Source organism: Fukomys damarensis, unplaced genomic scaffold (assembly GCF_012274545.1).
Source record: "Fukomys damarensis isolate Sample0158 unplaced genomic scaffold, DMR_v1.0_HiC HiC_scaffold_18, whole genome shotgun sequence".
Classification (NCBI taxonomy): Eukaryota; Metazoa; Chordata; class Mammalia; order Rodentia; family Bathyergidae; genus Fukomys; species Fukomys damarensis.
Window position 1 is genome coordinate 19,710,739 of NW_022900930.1, and position 19,043 is coordinate 19,729,781.

Sequence of the window (19,043 nt, forward strand, 5' to 3'; positions counted from 1 at the left end):
TAGCATTATTAGTTGGACATATTCATCCATCTATTGACTTCTTAACCTATTTAACATTAAAAACTGGGAACAGATGGCACACACTACAATCCCAGCTACTAGAGGAGGCAGAAGAGTTGAAAGTTCAAGGTCTGTCCAGTCAGCTTAATGAGATCCTATCCTGAAAGAAAAAAAAAAGGAAAGAAAGAAAGGGAGGGTAGGGCAGGTGGGCTGGTTTAGGGGTGTAGCATAGTAATAGAATGCTTGCTTAGTTTGTGCAAGGTCTTGGATTCAGTCCCCAATACCACAAAATAAATAAATACAAATTAAAAAATATAGAAAAAGGGTTGTTTATTTATAAACACAGGAATCATTTTAGAATGCTTTTTTTTCAACTACAAAATTACTTAACCCCTGCAAATATTTTGTATTCAAAAATATTTCCAGGTTATAATACTTCCAGGAAAATAAATTTGACACAATTATTTATTTATTACAATTTCTAAACTCTAATTTATCATTATGAAGAAAAAGCACATGCATATGTTTGCCCTGCATTAAGAAAGAAGGAAGGCATGATAAGATTCTAACTTAATTATTTACTTTCTCCTTTAACTGCTGGTCTCAAGAGATTCTTGTGAAATAATTAACAGTGTGAATAAAAAGCCTTCAAAAGACCACCATGAAAATTTTATGCTTTTATGGATTGTGAATTGCTCCAGTGAATCAGGGAATAGCTAAATAAAGTCTAGTGAGTCAATAAGTAAAAAACAGGTATGAAAGAAAATAAAACTACAAAAATTTATCTTCAGTTTGCCACTGAAATAATTTTAATTAGATATATTGAATTATAAATACTTCTAATTCTTAAAAATAACTAAAATAAATTTATGTAATTTTATAAAATTATCATGTTTTATCAATTATGTAGTTTCATTTTCAAATCAGCATCTTCAGGGATAATGAATATCTTAAAATTTGACTCCAGAAATGTTAATAGTTTGAATACTCAAGTATACAAATGAGAGACATACTTTAAATTATACCTATTTTCTAATTTTTCCTCTATTGGTCCATTAGATTCAGTGCCATATTTATTATTACTTTGGGGTATATATGTACTTTACAAAAATTCACCCAAAGGTTTATTATGATCTCCTGATACTAATAAAAAATTAATTCCCATATGTTTAGATGTATAAAATATCATGTAGCATAATAATAATAATAAAACAAAATAACTTTAAATTAAAGAGAGTAGATGATTTTTTAAAAGAATATATGTACTTAGATGAGACTTTGTATGTAACATAATGAAATGCACTTTTCTCTTGGAGTATTTTAAAAACTTAAGCAACAATTTATTTGACTCCCTAAATAGTGAAATTTTTGCAAATAAACTGAAATAACCCCATCTAAAATTTCTACACCATATGTGGACCAAAAGATAGGTAGATGATAGAGACTTCTCTTATTCCGCTTGATTCTGCTAAATCAGAGTAGAAATTTAGAAATTCATTTTTCATCTTGTTTCCTGGAAAGTGTTTCTTTTTTGCTCTGCTTTGTATTTGTATTCATTATAAATCTCCAAGATAATACTAATAAATGGCATGCAGTGATGTCTTGGATAAATAATACCACATTCAACAAATATTGATTGAGCACAAACCATAGTCAAGCATTAAATTTGACTCAGATACAGCCATCAAAGTCCTCTGCTCTTATAAACTATACATTTTGGGGGGTGAAATATTTGAGGGAAATTAGGACAGACAATAAACCAATAAACACATTGTCACTCAGTGTTGTGATGAATGTTTGAGACAGTGAAGGCAAGAGAGTTGTGAGAGTAACTTTAATTTCTGTGATCATGGAAAAATTCATAAAGAAGTTGAGATTAAGATGCCATCATTAAGCAGATCGATTTATGGATATGAACATACTGAAAAGGGCCAAAAACAGGCAGAATTTAAAATGGTACCAAGGTGCCAAAGAATGTTTCCTGTGAAACTAAGGAGTGGTTCTGGAATGATTGGGCCTGAGAGGAGTGGGAGGACATTAGAGCATACTATCAAGCGGGCAACAGGAATCAGATTGCTGTGGGATGTGAAACTCGCGGGGGAGCTCTGTACAGAGAAGAGCTTTCACAGGGTTACTCTGTCTGCTGGTATTAGAAATAGACTGCATATATCAAAGTGGTCCAGATGGCAGATTACGGTGCCTGCAGGCAAGGGTGTTCCCAGGGGAGGTGATGAAAAGTGGGCAGATTTTGGATCTATTTTGAAGAAAGAACCAACATATTGCTAATGTATTAAATGTGTAAGAGACTAAAAAGACTCAAGAAAGACCACAATTTTGTAGCCAAGCAACCACAAGAATGGATTGCTATCAATGGAAATGAGGAAAACTGGATAGATCAGTTCATTTTTTCTGGAAAAAAAAGAAAGAAGAGATGAAGTTAGGATAATATTGAAGCTCATTTTTACCTTGTTGAATTTCAGATTTCTATGAATGCAGTAGAAAGAGACTCATTCCCTGAAGTGTATTTTGAGTTTTAGCAGAGAAAAGTTTGAAAATAAAAATTTGAGAGTGATAGATATGTAGAATTCAAAAAAATTGGACCTTCCCCAAATATAAAGACCCAATTAAAAAATGGGCATCTGGGCCAGGGGTTTGACTTAGTGGGTTCTGCCACCTACCTCGCAAGCACAAAGGCCTGAGTTCAATCCCCGGTACCAAAAAATAAAAAAAATTAAATTAAAAAAATGGGCATCTGAAATGAACAGACATTTCTCAGACAAAGAAGAAGTAAAAGCAGCAAATAAACATATGAAAAAAAATGTTCATTACTGGTCATTCAAGAGATGCAGATGCAACAACACTGAGATATAGAAGGCTTTAAAGCTAAGAGACCAAAAAAAAAAAAAAAAAAAAAAAAGAAAGAAAAAAGAAAAAGAAAAAAATCTTCAAAGGAGAAGACATAGATTGTAAAGAAGTTCAAGGATCCTGACTTATAGACACTCAAAACTTTAAAAGGTATGCTCAAAAAAAGTATGGTAAATACACAGCAACCAAAAGAGAGACAAAAACAAAATGTCAGTTCGACAATACAAAAATCAGAAGAGACTGGTGTCTTAGAACCTGAGTGAGGAAATTGTTTTACAAGGTAAAAAAAATGCTTACCTCTGTCAAATTCTGCTAACAGTGTGGGGACTGCTAATTAGCCATGAAATATATCAATGTCATGGTTATTGGTGAATTTCACAGAAACAGTTCCTATGGAATTGTGGGGATAAAATTCTGGTTGGACTAGTTGAAGAAAAAAGAGATTAGAACTGGAAAGTTCAAAACTGTACAGCTTCCAAGGATTGATGCTAGAGAGACAGGTGGATAACGAACCGAAAGAAGAGGTTGGCATCAAGAGAGCAGTTTGTAGAAGAAAGAAGTAACTGCTGTTAGGAATAATCTGGCAAAGAAGAAAAACTTGATTGAAACATCTTTGGGGAGATTTGCATTAGCCATACTTTGGTGTCATGGGGAAGGGGTTTGCTGTAGACAGTACTTAGGAACAAGTGGGATAGTGTAGGAGAATAGATGCTGGGAGCAGATAGTGTGGTGAAAAGTATTTCTGGAAGGTATCTTCTGGAGACTTCCATTTTATCAGTAGAAAAGGAAGTCAGGTCATCAGATAAAGATAAGGGTGAGGTACAGAAACTAGAGATATGATGAGAAAATGGGGGGCAAGAAAGAGTCTTTCAGTGGAGTCTGGAAAGGCATTACCAAGAAATCAGCTTATATTCTGAGCAGCATTTGGAAACCACTTGAAATTGGTTGTTCTAAACTAAAAATACAAATATTAGATTGGTAAAGCATATAACAGACCTTTTGCTATTATTATGATGCATTTAATTTATTGGTCTGATCTTCAATCCTAAGGAGGAAGTCAGTATGTAATCTGGCTTTTGGCATTCTTTTGGTCTGTCCTGTAGAATCTTTTAGTGTGAATGGTACCACCAAACTCAGAAAAATCACAGGTGAGTGATATGTGGTGTTGGCATATTAGAATTTCTTGTATCTTTGATTTTGAGCCCTATGACTAAGATGTTCATTTTTCCTTTTTTTAATACTTTTTTCCTACTCTTGCTTGAACTTCACTGAGTTTCTTCAACCCATATGTTTAATTTCACCAAATTTCAGAAAATTTTGTTGATTCAACCCCCCCACTTTCAAGCTCACTGTAATCACCAATTTCTTGACCCAGTGTATATTAACCTTCATATATTGTAATTTTCAGTTCTAGAATTCTACAGTTATAGTTTCTACTATTCTGCTAAAACTTCTGATCTGTTTCTTCATGAAAGTCATGCTTTTCCTTCAAATCCTTAAAAACTTTTTCTATTAGATGATATGTAATATTAATTTCAATGTTTTGGTCATATTGAGAACTATTTTTCTCAGTTTTCTTCTCCTTCCCTCATATTCTTGTACAATTATATTATTAATTTAAAACATTATATTGCAGCCCTTTGACTCACATCAGGAGAGGAGACCAGCCACACAGGCCCTGATACAGCCGTGTTTGTGTCCATTCTCCAACCCCAGTGAACAAGAGAAATAAAGTGCCTACATGAAAATTGAACCCCACTGGAAAAGTGAAGAAAATTGTTGCAATAAAGGCACACCAGACCACTGAGGTGATAAGTTGGAGGGATCAGCACCTCACATCAGAACTTGGTATATCTTCTGGGGAAGAACAGCTGGAACCTGCAGTAGAACCTTGCAGAGTTCAACCAGCATGAGATCAGAGATCTCAACTTGGGCCTTGAAGCCAGAAATAAGCCTGAACATCAGGGGTCAGTGGCTGCCTTGCTGAGACTAATTATCTTAGACCTGCACACTCCTGCTCATGCTGTCTATTGTGTCAACAGAGGCATATCCAAAAGGCATATCCCTCTATTTGTATTTTTTATTTTCAAAGTAATATTTTCTCTTGTCTTTACTCATTTAAAAAAAATTTGTCTATCATTTTTTCTTCTCAAATTGTTTTCTTGTTTTTCTCTTCATTCTCTCTCTCTCTCTCTCTCTCTCTCTCTCTCTCTCTCTCACTCTCACCTTGTTCTTCCTTTCTCTCCCGTTTTGTTCCTATTCCTGTCCTAATTTGAATTTTTTTCTTTCCTGCTCTTGATTTCCATTAGTTTTAAAAGACAGTGATTACTGTCTTTAGCCTCCCTATTGCTTTTAGTTTGTTCTGTCCCTGTGTATATTTTGTTCTGCCTTCTCCTCTTGTTTTCAACAGCTTCGTAGTTTGTGTGATCTTCTTGTGTCTTCTGGCTTCACTTCTAACCTTCCCCTATCCTATCTCTCCCTCCCTCCCTTTGCAACTCCTTCCAAGTTCCTATCCCAAAGGGTAAAGTTGCTGTGAAGAGTTTATTCACTATAAACATATTTTAGGCTGGTCCTTGATTTCAATTTAATTCACACTGGTAAAAGTAATAAATTAATGACTACCACAAAGTGTCATTTTCTAAACCATACTTAATGTTATTGTTACTGCCAATTTTATCATTTAGCTAAGGTGTTATGATTGATCTAATCAGTTGTCCCTCCTGGTATTATGAAAATGAGAATGCCTGAGAGTAATTAGAAACTCTAAACCTAAAGATCAGCTATATTTGAAAGATTGATGTAAAACCCAGAAATTAAATCTAAGACAATACCAACAACAAAAATAGAAATGAGATGACATTTTAAAAAGGCACAAACACAGACTTCTGGTTCACCACAGGTAAACTCTGAGGGAATGAGATGGAAAAGTTTGACAGTCAACCATCTGAACACCCTGAATAGATAGCACAGGAAGTAACAAAACAGATAAATGATGCTCTAGAAAAATTCAAAACTGAAATAATTTCCCAGATAAGCACAGAGATGGTGAGAAGATTGAAAGTCATGATTAAATACTCTAGAACAGAAACAGATTTTAAAAAATAGATGAGCGCAGAACAACGATGGAAACCATGAATGCCCAGCATAGGAAAGAAATGGAAATCATGAATTCCCAACATAGAAAAGAAATGGAATGCATGAAACAGATTCAAACAGTTATCCAGGAGATTAAATATTCTATTGAAATCATTCATAGCAGAATGAGGGAATGTGAAGATAGAATATTTGATGTAGAAGATAGGATTGAAAAGAGAGGTCTCTTAAAAACAGTGATGGATCATGAGAAATCAATCCAACAATTCCTAGAAGATGCAAAGAAGAATAACATAAGACTGATAGGAATCCATGTAGTATCAGGAGAAACTAAAAATGACAAAAAAACAAAAACAAGCAAGCAAAAAAAAAACTGTTCACATAATAAATGACAGAAAACTTCCCAAACAGAGCCAAAGATTTTGACATACAGATAGGTGAAGCATATAGGACTCCAACTAGCCATGATCAAAAAAAAAAAATCTATACCTAGACATATAATAATCAAGATCCCAGAGACCTAACAGAACAAAATAGTACAAGCAGTTAGAGAAAAAACAGAAATCACATGCAAAGGGAAGCCCATCAGAATCACAGCAGACTTTGCAACACATACCCTCAAGTCAAGGAAACTCTGGGGTGAGGTATTTCAAGTCCTACAAGAAAATGACCTCCCCATAGAGTGATGTATCCTGCAAATCTATCTTTCAAAATTGTTGGAGAAATAAGATACTTCCAAGACAAGGAAGATGTGAGAAATTTCATGAACACCAAACCAGCATTTCAAACAATTCTAAACAATATCCTGGAAAAAGACACTGAAGTTCATAACTCCAAAGACCCAGTACAGCAAATATACCAGGCAAGGAAAGAAATTAAAGGAAGACAGAAAAAATAAAGAACAAAATAACCAACAACAGGAAAATAAACTGACAAAGAAAAGTCAATATGTATCAGTTACAGCCATCAGTGTTAATGGCCTTGATTCACCAATCAAAAGAAATAGACTGGCAGAATAGATTAAGAAGCAAAATCCAAAAATATACTATATATAAGAAACCCACTTAATTCACAAAGAAATTCATAGACTGAGAGTAAAAGGATGGAAAACAGTCCTCCACATGACAGAAGCACAGAAAAAAGTGGGAGTAACTATCTTATTTGAAGACAAAGTAGATTTCAAACCAAAATTAATTAAGAGACACAAAGAAGGCCACTACATCCTTGTAAAGGAAACAAGAGGAAGAAATGACAATCATAAATATATATGCACCAAATACTAATGTCCCCAACTATACAAAACATATTAATGGTTATAAAAATTTAAATAAGCATTAATACAATTGTAGTGGGGGACATCAACACCTCACTGTCACAAATAGACAGATCATGTACACAAAAAATTAACAATGAAATAAAAACTGAACCAAGTCTTTGAATAAATGGACAGTAGATGTCTACAAAGTGTTCCACCCCACAAAATCAGAATATACATTCTTTTTGGCTGTACATGGGTCGTTCTCCAGAATAGATCATGCTAGCACATAGAACATGCTTAAGTAAATGCAAAGGAATTGAAGTTACCCCCTGTATATTATCAGACTATTGTGCAATTAAACTGGAGATCAATAGCATAAGAAACTGTAAGAAATTCACAAACACCCTGGAAATTGAATAACACCCTGCTGAACAATCAATGGGTCACAGAGAAAATTAAAGAAGAAATTAGAAAGTTTCTACAATTAAATGATAGTGCCAATACAACATGCTGGAATCTATGGGATACAATGAAACAAGTTCTATGAGGGAAATTCATAGTAGTAAATGCCCATACTAGGAAAATCAAGTGAGCTCAAATAAACAACTTAATGCTGAATCTCAAGCTCATAGAAAAAGAAGAGCAAGACAAACCCAAAGCTAATACAAGGGTGGGAATTATAAAGATCAGAACAGAAATTAATGCAATGGACACTAAAAGAACAATACAAAAAAATCAATGAATCAAATAGTTGGTTTTTTGAAAGAATAGATAAAATTGACAAATCCTTAGCTAACCTTATCAAAAAAGGAAAAGAAAAGGTTCAAATTCATGCAATTAGGAATGAAAAAAGGTAAAGTTACAACAGACTCACCAGAAATTCAGAGGATCATCAATACCTACTTCAAAAACCTGTACTCCAATAAAATTAAAAGCAGGAGGAATTTGATAGATTCCTAGATACATATGAATTTTTAAAGTTAGATAAAGAAGATATAAAAAGTCTAAACACCCCAATTATATTCAGTGAATTCAAAATGTAATTAAAACATTACGAACAAAGAAAAGCCCAGTTTCTGATGTATTCACTACTGAATTCTACAAGACATTTAAAGAAGAACTAGTGCTAGTACTCTTGAAACATTTCAATGAAATTTAAAGGGAAACAATCCTTCCAAATTCATTCTTGGAAGCAAATGTTACTTTGATACAGTACTTTGATACCAGTGAAAGATCCAACCAAAAAAGAGAACTGCAGCCCAAGTCCATAGTAAACATAGATACAAAAGCCCTCAATAAGATACTGGCAAACAAAATACAGAAGATCATGAAAATCATAATACATCCTGACCAAGTTGGATTTATCCCAGGAATGAAAGGATGGTTCAACATATGTAAATCAATAAGTGCAATACACTATATTAACAGAGTCAAGGTAAAAACCATATGATCATCTCAATAGATGCAGAAAAAGCATTCAACAAAATTCAACACCTAATCATAATAAAACCCTACAGAAAATTGGAATAGTCTTTATCCGAATTTGATAAAGGCTATCTATGAAAAGCCAACAGCCAATGTCATAATAAATGTTCAAAAAACTTTAAAACTTCATGCTAAAATCAGGAACAAGACAAGGATGTCAACTGTCACCAGTCCTATTCAATATAGTTCTGGAAACATCAGCCATGGCAATTATACAATGGAAAGAAATAAAAGGAATAAAGATAGGAAAGGAAGAAGTTAAACTGTCATTATTTGCTGATGGCATGATACTCTACATAGAAGACACAAAGAACTATGCCAAAAGACTTCTAGACTTAATTGACAGTCAGTAGAATAGCTGGATACAAGGTCAACACTAAAAAATCAATAGCACTTGGGCCGGGGATTTAGCCCAGTGGTTCTAGCGCCTGATTCGCAAGCGCAAGGACCTGAGTTCAATCCCTGGTACAAAAAAAAAAATAATAATAATAATGATAATAATCAATAGCCCTTTTGTATACAAATAACAGACTCACTGAGAGAAATTAGGGAAACAATTCCTTTCACAATAGCATCCAAAAAATGAAATATCTAGGAATTAATCTAATGAAGGAAGTGAAAGATCTCTACACTGAAAACTACTGCACTCAGAAAAAGGAGATCAAAGAGGATATAAAAAAACAGAAAGACATTCCTTGCTTCTGGGCAGGAAGACACAACATAGTGAAAATGGCCATACTTCCAAAACTGCTATACAGGTTCAATGCAATCCTGACTGAAATCCCAACAGTATATTTCTCAGAACTTGAGAAAACACTACAAAAATTCATTTGGAAACAGACGAGACCTAGAATAGCAAGAGTCATTCTAGGCAACAGAAACATGGCAGAGAGTATCACAATCCCCAACTTGAAATTTTACTACAAAGCCACTGTGATAAAAGCAGCATGGTACTGGGAAAGGAATAGACCTGAGTGTCAATGGAATAGTTTAGTAGATGCAGAAACAACTCCAGACTTACTCAGCTACCTCATTTTTGACAAAGGAGCCATCCTCATTGGAGAAAAGATAGCCTCTTTAATAAATGGTGTTGGAAAAACTGGCTTTCACCTTGCCAAAGATTAAAACTAGATCTTTATCTTTCACCGTGCACTAAACTAAAATAGAAGTGGATTAAAGATCTAAATATCAAAACAGAAGCATTAAACTTGCCAGAAAATAAATTAGGTAGAAAAGAAGACATTGGCATACAAAAAGACTTTATGTATAAATCTTCGGTAGCATGGGAACTAGCACGAAAAATCAACATCCAGGATCTCACCCTATCAAAAAGTTTGTGCAGTGCAAGACAAACAACCAACAGAGCAAAGAGAAAACCTACAATGTGGGGGAAAAATTTTTACCAGTTTCTCATTAGACAAAGGACTATTATCCAGAATATATAAAGAACTCAAAAGAATCAGACCCCCCCCAAATATAAAGATGAAATTCAAAAATGGGCATCTGAATTGAATAGACATTTCTCAAACAAATAAGAAAAAGCATCAAATAAATGTATGAAAATATGTTCAATATCACTTGTCATTCAAGAGATGCAGATGAAAACAACACTGAGATTTCGCCTCACCCCAGAAAGAACGGCGACTATCAAGAAATCAATGAATAACAAATGCTGGTGGGGATGTTGGGAGAAAGGAACCTTTCTCCATTGTTGGTGAGAATGCAGGCTAGTGCAACCATTGTGGAAATCAATATGGAGATACCTGAAAGAACTAGGATTGGAGATCCCATTTGACCCAGCTATCTCTCTGCTGGGTAGCTTTCCAAAAGAATTCAAAGAATCATACCACAGTGATATATTCGCACCCATGCATATAGCAGCGCAGTTTGCAATAGCTAAACTTTTGAAACAGCTCAATTGCCCATCAACTAGAGACTGGATAAAGAAGATGTGGTGTTTCAGCCATAAAGAATGTGAAGCTAGAGTCTTTTATGGCTAAATGGATGCACACTGAGGTTATACTCAAGTGAAATAAATAGGTCATACTTGAGTAAATATTGAATAGTTTTTCTGATGTGAAAAAATAAAAGTGTAAATAAGGTTCAAATAGCATAATTGATAGTGTATATAGGAAGAAAATGGCTAAAGGAGAACTGGAAGTGGGAGGGGTGAGAGAAAGGAAATAAGGGAAATGAAACAATATGCAAAAAGGAAAAAATGGAAACAAAGTCTTTGTAAATAGGGAAGTGTGAAGGGTGAAGGGAGGGCAGGGGAGTGGGGAAAAATAAAAACCAAGACATATCATGTGAAGGTACAAGATCCCAGTGATAAATGTAACTGTATTGTTTGCCTTAAATCTACCAATAAACTTAATGGGAAATAAATAAATAAATACATTATATTGGACACTGAAATAAGAGAATTCAGTAATTCTGTATTCTGCTATCATTTTGGAGAATTGGTTGTTGGTCTGAAAGATAGCTAAGTTGGCTCCCCAAGACTTGCTTCCCCTGCTATAAAAGCAGCTGAAATTCCTCTAAGTTCTTTCACTTCCTGGTGGACCTCCTAGATTCTCCCCTTATATGCTGAATTCAAAGATCACCAAGGAGATGGGTGGATTCATAGAGAGATTTGGAGTTTTCACTTTTGCTTATCCTTCTTGAGGAAATTTTACATATTATTTTTAAACTCCTATGGCCTGGCCTGAATGTTAGATTTCTATCTGTTAACTCATTTTTCTAGTTTATATACTCTAGCTATCTACTTAAATTTTAATTGTTCAGTTCTGTGTAGACAAAGTAATGCAAATGTCACCCAGTACTGTCCTTTTTTAAGGATTGTTTTCCTTCTATTATGTACCAGGTAGTTGTCACTCCTTAGTGATTTCAAATATTTTTAATTACTTTAAACATTTTTAAATGTTTTTATATGTCATTATTCTAATAGTAGTCACTCTGTCATTACCCTATTGCCTTAACAGTTGGCACATATTAGTTCATAAAAATTGATAAATCAATTATTATGTATATAATTAAATAGTTTAGGATATATAATTATATATTATTAGTCACCTTCAATATGTATTTAAAGTGATAGATGCATCATTTTGAATTTTAGGGTAAGGTTATATATTACAATAGTTCTATAAGTCAAAGTAGAGAAATAATTTGGATAACTTCAAATTTGAAGTAGGTTTATTTATCTAGTTATTTTTAAAAAGGTCCTGCTTGCTTAAGTAAATGGCCAGGTAATACAGGCTTTGCAGCATTAAGAAATAACTGATATTCTCAATACTCTTAAAATTCTAAGAAGGAAAAGCTCATGTGATGAAAAATGAAGAAATGAGTAAATCTCCCTATCAATTGTTGATTACATATAAGAAAAACGGTCTCTAAATATAAAATGAAGTATAATTGAATGATAGTTTTAATCAAAATTTACACTATATTATTTTATGAGGGTTTCCTTTTTATTGTATTTTGAAATTACATATGGTTTTAGGTTATTGGATTTATTTATAGCTTTTATTTATGAATTCCATCTGCAATTTATGTTATCATATGTCTAGTTCCACCAACTGAAATCATTGTGATCTGCTTTTGTTTAATGGTGAAATAAAAATATTCATTTCCCCTGCAAAATGATAAATGACTTGAATATTGTTACATAAGGCAAATCAGACAAAGTCTCTAATTGAGGAGTTCATAACGTGAAGGGTATCGGGGAGTGTTGGATTTCTGATACCAAGTGTTAGGGCTAGTGTAATGCTGAATAAATAATTCTTACTATGAAATAGTGGTCAAGAATATTCAAGCCATCCCTGAAGCTTAGCTATAGCTACACTTCTCAGTCAAGCTTCCCCAACAACTGCCAGAGGGTTTCTGCACTTTGTTTTGGAAAGTAGCACAGATTCACCATTTCAAGACATATTTCCCTGACTCAGCTAAAGGATCTTCACAGCACCCCTTCTCTGTTGGAATAAATGGGTAGGGGCACCTTTCCTAGGGTGATATAAGAGTCAACGATTATTCTAAATGTCCCTAATCTCAACCCTCAGGCCATTTGTCCCTGTTTACACAAGACTAAACAGAGACAGACACCCTGGGCAAAGGAATAATGAAAAGAGCTTTCATAATAACAAAAATGACATGACATATCATCCCATTAAGGACAGTCTACAGAAGTTTTTTACTCTCGGAAAAATTACTGAAATATTACAATGCTATTTTTGCCTGACTCAGCCTGAAATCTCCTTGGATGGCCACAAATCTGTCAGTTCTATTCTTTTGTGTGTTGGTTGCATTGATTTTTTTCTTAAAGTTGGAGTTTTATCGTGTGCAGTGGGGATAAAAGGAAGCTATTGATAGAATACCAATAATAGTAAAGATGCAGTTTAATCTATATTTCTAATCTAAAATAAAGGCTTATCATTGTCATTTTTAAGTACAAAAGTAAGATTGGAAAGATAAGAAATTAGTGTCAAAATATTGGAATTTGTAGGACAATATGGTTTGTGGGCAAAAGTTATAAGAAAGTGATTTAGAAAATCCATAGGAACGTCCGACTATGCAGGATATACAGTTGCCATAGATATACTATATAATATAATAGTTTATTAGATAATTACTTTGGGATTTTACCTTTTTGCTTTACAAAGACCAGTCTCTAAGACTATATAAGAACTTTCCATGAAAGTTACAAGGGATAAGGCATACAGAAATTCTTATTATGCGTTAATTTTGGGTGTGTAAAATTACTTAAAGTAACTTGCTCAAATCCAATGGAGCAAAGATCCTTTTTATTTATATTCTACCACAATAAAATAAAGTCATAGTATACATTTCATTTATCTTTTCTCTGTATAGTCAATATTATCCCTGAGTTATGGGGTTAAATGACATTGAGAGAAAAATTCACAAGAGCTCCACAACTTAAAACACCATGCTCAGGACCCTAAAGCACACTTCGGTGATTGGATTGTTCACTTCTCATCATATCCACGGTGCCAAATGACACCTCTCAGGTAATAAATTTCTGATTTTGATTTTAAGGTCCTACAGGGCAGGATAACTGTCATTGTATGATTCCTAGAACAGCACTCAGCACATGTGAGCATTTAATCAGTGCTACTTGATAATGAATATAGGGTTTTACGGCACCGAATCAAATCGGTCCTGAGAGAAAAATACCTTGACTCTCAGCTCTAAGTGCTTTCTTTTTAGTTGCTGAGCAGTATCTTTTTCAGCTCATCACCATGAACTGTCCCCAGGTAAAGAGCCACTTTCACTTACCTTGAACCTCACCAAGGTTAGGCCAGGAATAGCTAAAGATAGAACACGGATTACATGGTTCACTTCACTGAAAATCCTGGAAATGTATCAAAGGCTCTTGAAGTGTTGCCCAAACTTCAGGACCCTGGGCAGGGAGGTCATGCTGCTCCCAGACCGCCACACACAGAGGAGCCATCGAGGTGTAGAAGTCTTTAGCATATCTTAAGAGATAGTTGAAAAGGTAACTAACTCTCTTCTGATATCCCGGACATAATTTCTTTTACTACTTAAGAGAATTCAATAAATACTACGGGTCTGCTCATTAGACTCACATTTCCAAGTGCAGTCAAATATCTTGACAAAGCAGCCAGAGCTCAAGGGCAGCGAGCAGGTGGTGCTGGCCGACAGAGGTCTCCTTGTAATTCCTGCTACTGCTTCCACCTGAGGCCGTGCTTCTTGTAGTCCCTATTGCCACCTCTTCTTAGAGTTGACGAATTCTAGGAGCTGTTTAATTTTCTCTGTAAGTTAACTACAGTCAAATTCTTTTTTTTCTTTCTTTTTTAAGTTGAACAAGCCTAACTAGGGTAAATGAATGGATGCTTTACAAATATCTTTACTGACACACTGTAGTGATAAATACAGGGTGAATTTTGAATGATGTTTAAAATATATTAACCAACTATACCAAATAGCTAATTAAAATATGTATGATACCTGTGGAGAATAGAATTGCAGGTATCCTTATTTATCTCAGACATTACTGTTGTTTTTCCTAACCTAACCAAGACATATTACTTGTACCTAGATGTTCCTCAAAGGCCTCTGGTCATAGGTGGAGTTTTTCCGTACATGGCTGGATTTTGGGTGTGATACTGGGATTAGGGGTGTGGATAATGGAAGCCTACCCTGAATGTGGGTGGCATCTCCGCAGGCTTACAGTTGGGATGGACTATTAAGGGACAGAAAGAAGGCAGGCTTGCTGCCTGCTGTTTCTGCTTTGCTGCTTGCTGCTGCTGCCTCCTGGCTGCCATACTGTGAACTGTTCCTCCTCTGCCAGGCTTCCTTACCTTGGAACCTGACGACTGTGGACCAAAACCTCTACAAACTGTGAGCCTTAAAGGAGGTGTCAGGTATTTTGTCCCAACAACAAGGGAAGTAATAAATACAATTACTAAAAGTAAGAAACAAAAGCATTCATCACTAGAAAAGTTTCTCAAAGCACAAGTACTCTAGCATGTCCAAATTCCTCTAGTTTTTAAAGCTTAAATTCATTTAATTGATACATAAAAATGCAAAGATTGTGACTATTAATGGGGCATGATGTGTTCCTACATGTATTCACTGTGAATCCACACACTCTGGTACTTCCAAATTTGAAATACGAAGAACAATTTGTTAAATACTGAAGCCCAGTTGTTTGGGAGGAAGAATCGAAGACTACTTATAATCGGGGTAGGGGTCATGGGTTACAGTACACATTTACAGGGGCATTTACCAAAGAAAATTAGATCTAGAATTTAGCATGTGTTACATATGTTTGAGAGAGAGTAAGGGTGAGAGGGAGAGTGTGCATGAGAGCAGGAGGGAAGGAGGGAGGGAGAGAGGGAGGGAGGGAGGCAGGGAGGGAGAGAGACAGGCTGGGAGGGAGGATTTTGAATTTGAATTCTTTGACTTAGAAGGCCAAGAATTCAAATTTATCTGCAAGACTAACTAGCAGAAACTGAACTCCAGAATCTGTCAGGTGCTGCAATATAATGTTTTACCTACTTTTAAAAATTATCTTAAAAAGAATCTTTAACTGGAGTTTTTCTCTAATGAAAAAAACATATTGCATTTTATAAGCTCTTAAGTGGAAGAACTGAGATTTAAACTCTTGATCTGTACTCCACCTTCACAGCTCTTTTCTCATCAACTGATGCACTTAAGGATCTAGAGGGCTATGATGAAATTTATAGGAGCATCCTGAGGGTTTGCATCAGACGCAGAGAAGTTCTCTAACATTGGGGCCATTGTGTCCAGGTGAAAGTTTGATTTACACTTAAATTTGAGCAACTCACAGCTCACTACTCAATGCCTTTCTGCCTGTCCAGTCCTGTGAGGTTCACACCCTTTTCCACATTGAACAAGTTTTTCCATTGTTGCAATATTTCATGAGACAGGGGTTCACAGTGCTTGAATAAAAGTAGTGTTCATTTCCTGTTGTTGGGGCAAAATACCTGAAAAAATCCACTTAAAGGAGGAAAGATTTATTTGGCTAACAGTTTCAGAGGTTTCAGTCCATGGTCTCTTGGTCTTTAGGCTTGTAATGAGCAAGATCAATAGTCCTGGGTATGAATTATGTGGCCTTGAAAAAATAAAGAGGTTTATCTGGCATTGCATTTTCTTCATGGTGAAAAATACAAGATACAAGTGTTTATCTTTGTGGGTCATGTCCAGGACCACCTCCATTTAAAACTTTGAGTGACACCAAAAAATTCTGAATATTTACAAAGACTGTCTACCTCCCTCTGAAGCCCTCGTGCCCAAACAAGGGCTGAAACATGCTAGCTACTTCTCACACCTGGTTAGTATGACATAGTCAGCCAATGAGATATTCTGTAGGACATCTGGGCAGTTCTGGTAACCACATATTAAATTATGGCAGAAGGATAGACAGTTAACACAGCCTTTAGTATCCTAAGGCTATGAACATTGCATATGGCTAGAAGCTATATTTGATTCTCTTTCCAATAGGGAGAGGAGAACCCTCCTTCACAAAATCAAGGTCACGGGCCATGTATCTTAGATTTCCCTATGCAATTTTGGCAAAAATAAAAAGTATAGCTTGAAGTCTGTAACTGAGATCCTTAGGATCTTTCTGATTTCTGGAAGTCAGACTACTGAGCTCAATGGAGATATAATTCATACCACTCATTAGATCTTAATGCAGGCACTCATGTTTACCCTGTCCCTACACAACCTCAGATGCAGTACTAGTTTTAATTTACTATTTTTGCAGAGTATGGGACTATTCTCTTGAACTTTTTTGTCTGATCTTCATACTATAACAGCTCTTAGACTGGAGATAAAGGATTCAGTGTGTGACTATAACTCATCCCAAGTATGTCTATCCAGGTTATCTATTGGTGGAATGGGAAAAGTACCTGTGAGTGGCTTGGTAAATCATACATATCCACATGAGCTGGGCCTTGGATAGAACATTATTTGCTAGCTGCTTGTCCCATTGCTTGACATTAGAAACAGGACTACAGTGATGCCGTCTCCAGCTATCACTATCCCCATAGGCTTTGTTCCCAGCCTTCCTTAGTTTCAGTACTCATCTAGTCGCAGTGGCAGGTGACCTGATGAAATAGCCAAAAGTATTTTGGGAAGAGAATTCAAAATCATTATTGTGACCACCTGCCTGGTATTCAGGGTCCTTCCTCTTGGAAGCCTGATTTTTCTCCAAACAAGGGGTTTTAGATAAAACAAACCAAACACTGGCTGGGGCCCAGAATGTAGATAGCTTACATTAGTATCTTTGATTCTCTTTCCAATAGGGAGAGGAGAACCCTCCTTCACAAAATCAAGGTCACGGGCCATGTATCTTAGATTTCCCTATGCAATTTTGGCAAAAATAAAAAGTATAGCTTGAAGTCTGTAACTGAGATCCTTAGGATCTTTCTGGTTTCTGGAAGTCAGACTACTGAGCTCAATGGAGATATAATTCATATCACTCATTAGATCTTAATGCAGGCACTCATGTTTACCCTGTCCCTACACAACCTCAGATGCAGTACTAGTTTTAATTTACTATTTTTGCAGAGTATGGGACTATTCTCTTGAACTTTTTTGTCTGATCTTCATACTATAACAGCTCTTAGACTGGAGATAAAGGATTCAGTGTGTGACTATAACTCATCCCAAGTATGTCTATCCAGGTTATCTATTGGTGGAATGGGAAAAGTACCTGTGAGTGGCTTGGTAAATCATACATATCCACATGAGCTGGGCCTTGGATAGAACATTATTTGCTAGCTGCTTGTCCCATTGCTTGACATTAGAAACAGGACTACAGTGATGCCGTCTCCAGCTGTCACTATCCCCATAGGCTTTGTTCCCAGCCTTCCTTAGTTTCAGTACTCATCTAGTCGCAGTGGCAGGTGACCTGATGAAATAGCCAAAAGTATTTTGGGAAGAGAATTCAAAATCATTATTGTGACCACCTGCCTGGTATTCAGGGTCCTTCCTCTTGGAAGCCTGATTTTTCTCCAAACAAGGGGTTTTAGATAAAACAAACCAAACACTGGCTGGGGCCCAGAATGTAGATAGCTTACATTAGTATCCCTTACCCCTACAGGTAAGGCATCAAGGCTCTTGTTGAAATGAGATCTGCTGCATGGATTTGTTTATGACATACTCTTTTAGTTATTTTAACCACAAAATTCTCTTTGGGAAAGACATACAAGTTCAAAGCCTTAATAAATAATAACTCCTTCTAGATAATTATAGAAGGCACTTGTCAGATAGTAAAGTAGGATACAGAGATGGAACACAGACTTAATGATTATTTCTGAGTATGTGGCTTCACCATTGCAGTAGGTATTTGTGTGTGTGTGTGTGTGTGTTTTTCTTTAATTGAGTTTATTGGTATATTTTAGGGATACAGTACAGTTACATTCATTGTTGGGATCTTGTACCTCTATATCACTGGTCTTGGTTCTCATTTTTTCCCCTTTGCCCTGCCCTCCCTATACCCCCTCATCCCCTCCCCATCTACAAACACTTTATTTCCATCTTTTCATTATTTCACATTTTCCCTTATTACCCTTCCGCTACCCATCCCACCTTCCCTACACCTTTAGCCCCTTTCTTCCTGTTTCACAATGTCAGTAATCTTATTAGGATCTTATGTAATATTACAGTTTATTCACACCAGAGAAACTATTCCGTATTTACACATGTGTGACTTATTTATTTAACTTAGGAGAATATCTTCAATATGTATCCATTTTCCTATAAATTAATCTATTTTCTCGTTCTTTATGGCTGAGTAGTATTCCATTTTATAGAAAAACCACATCTTTATCCA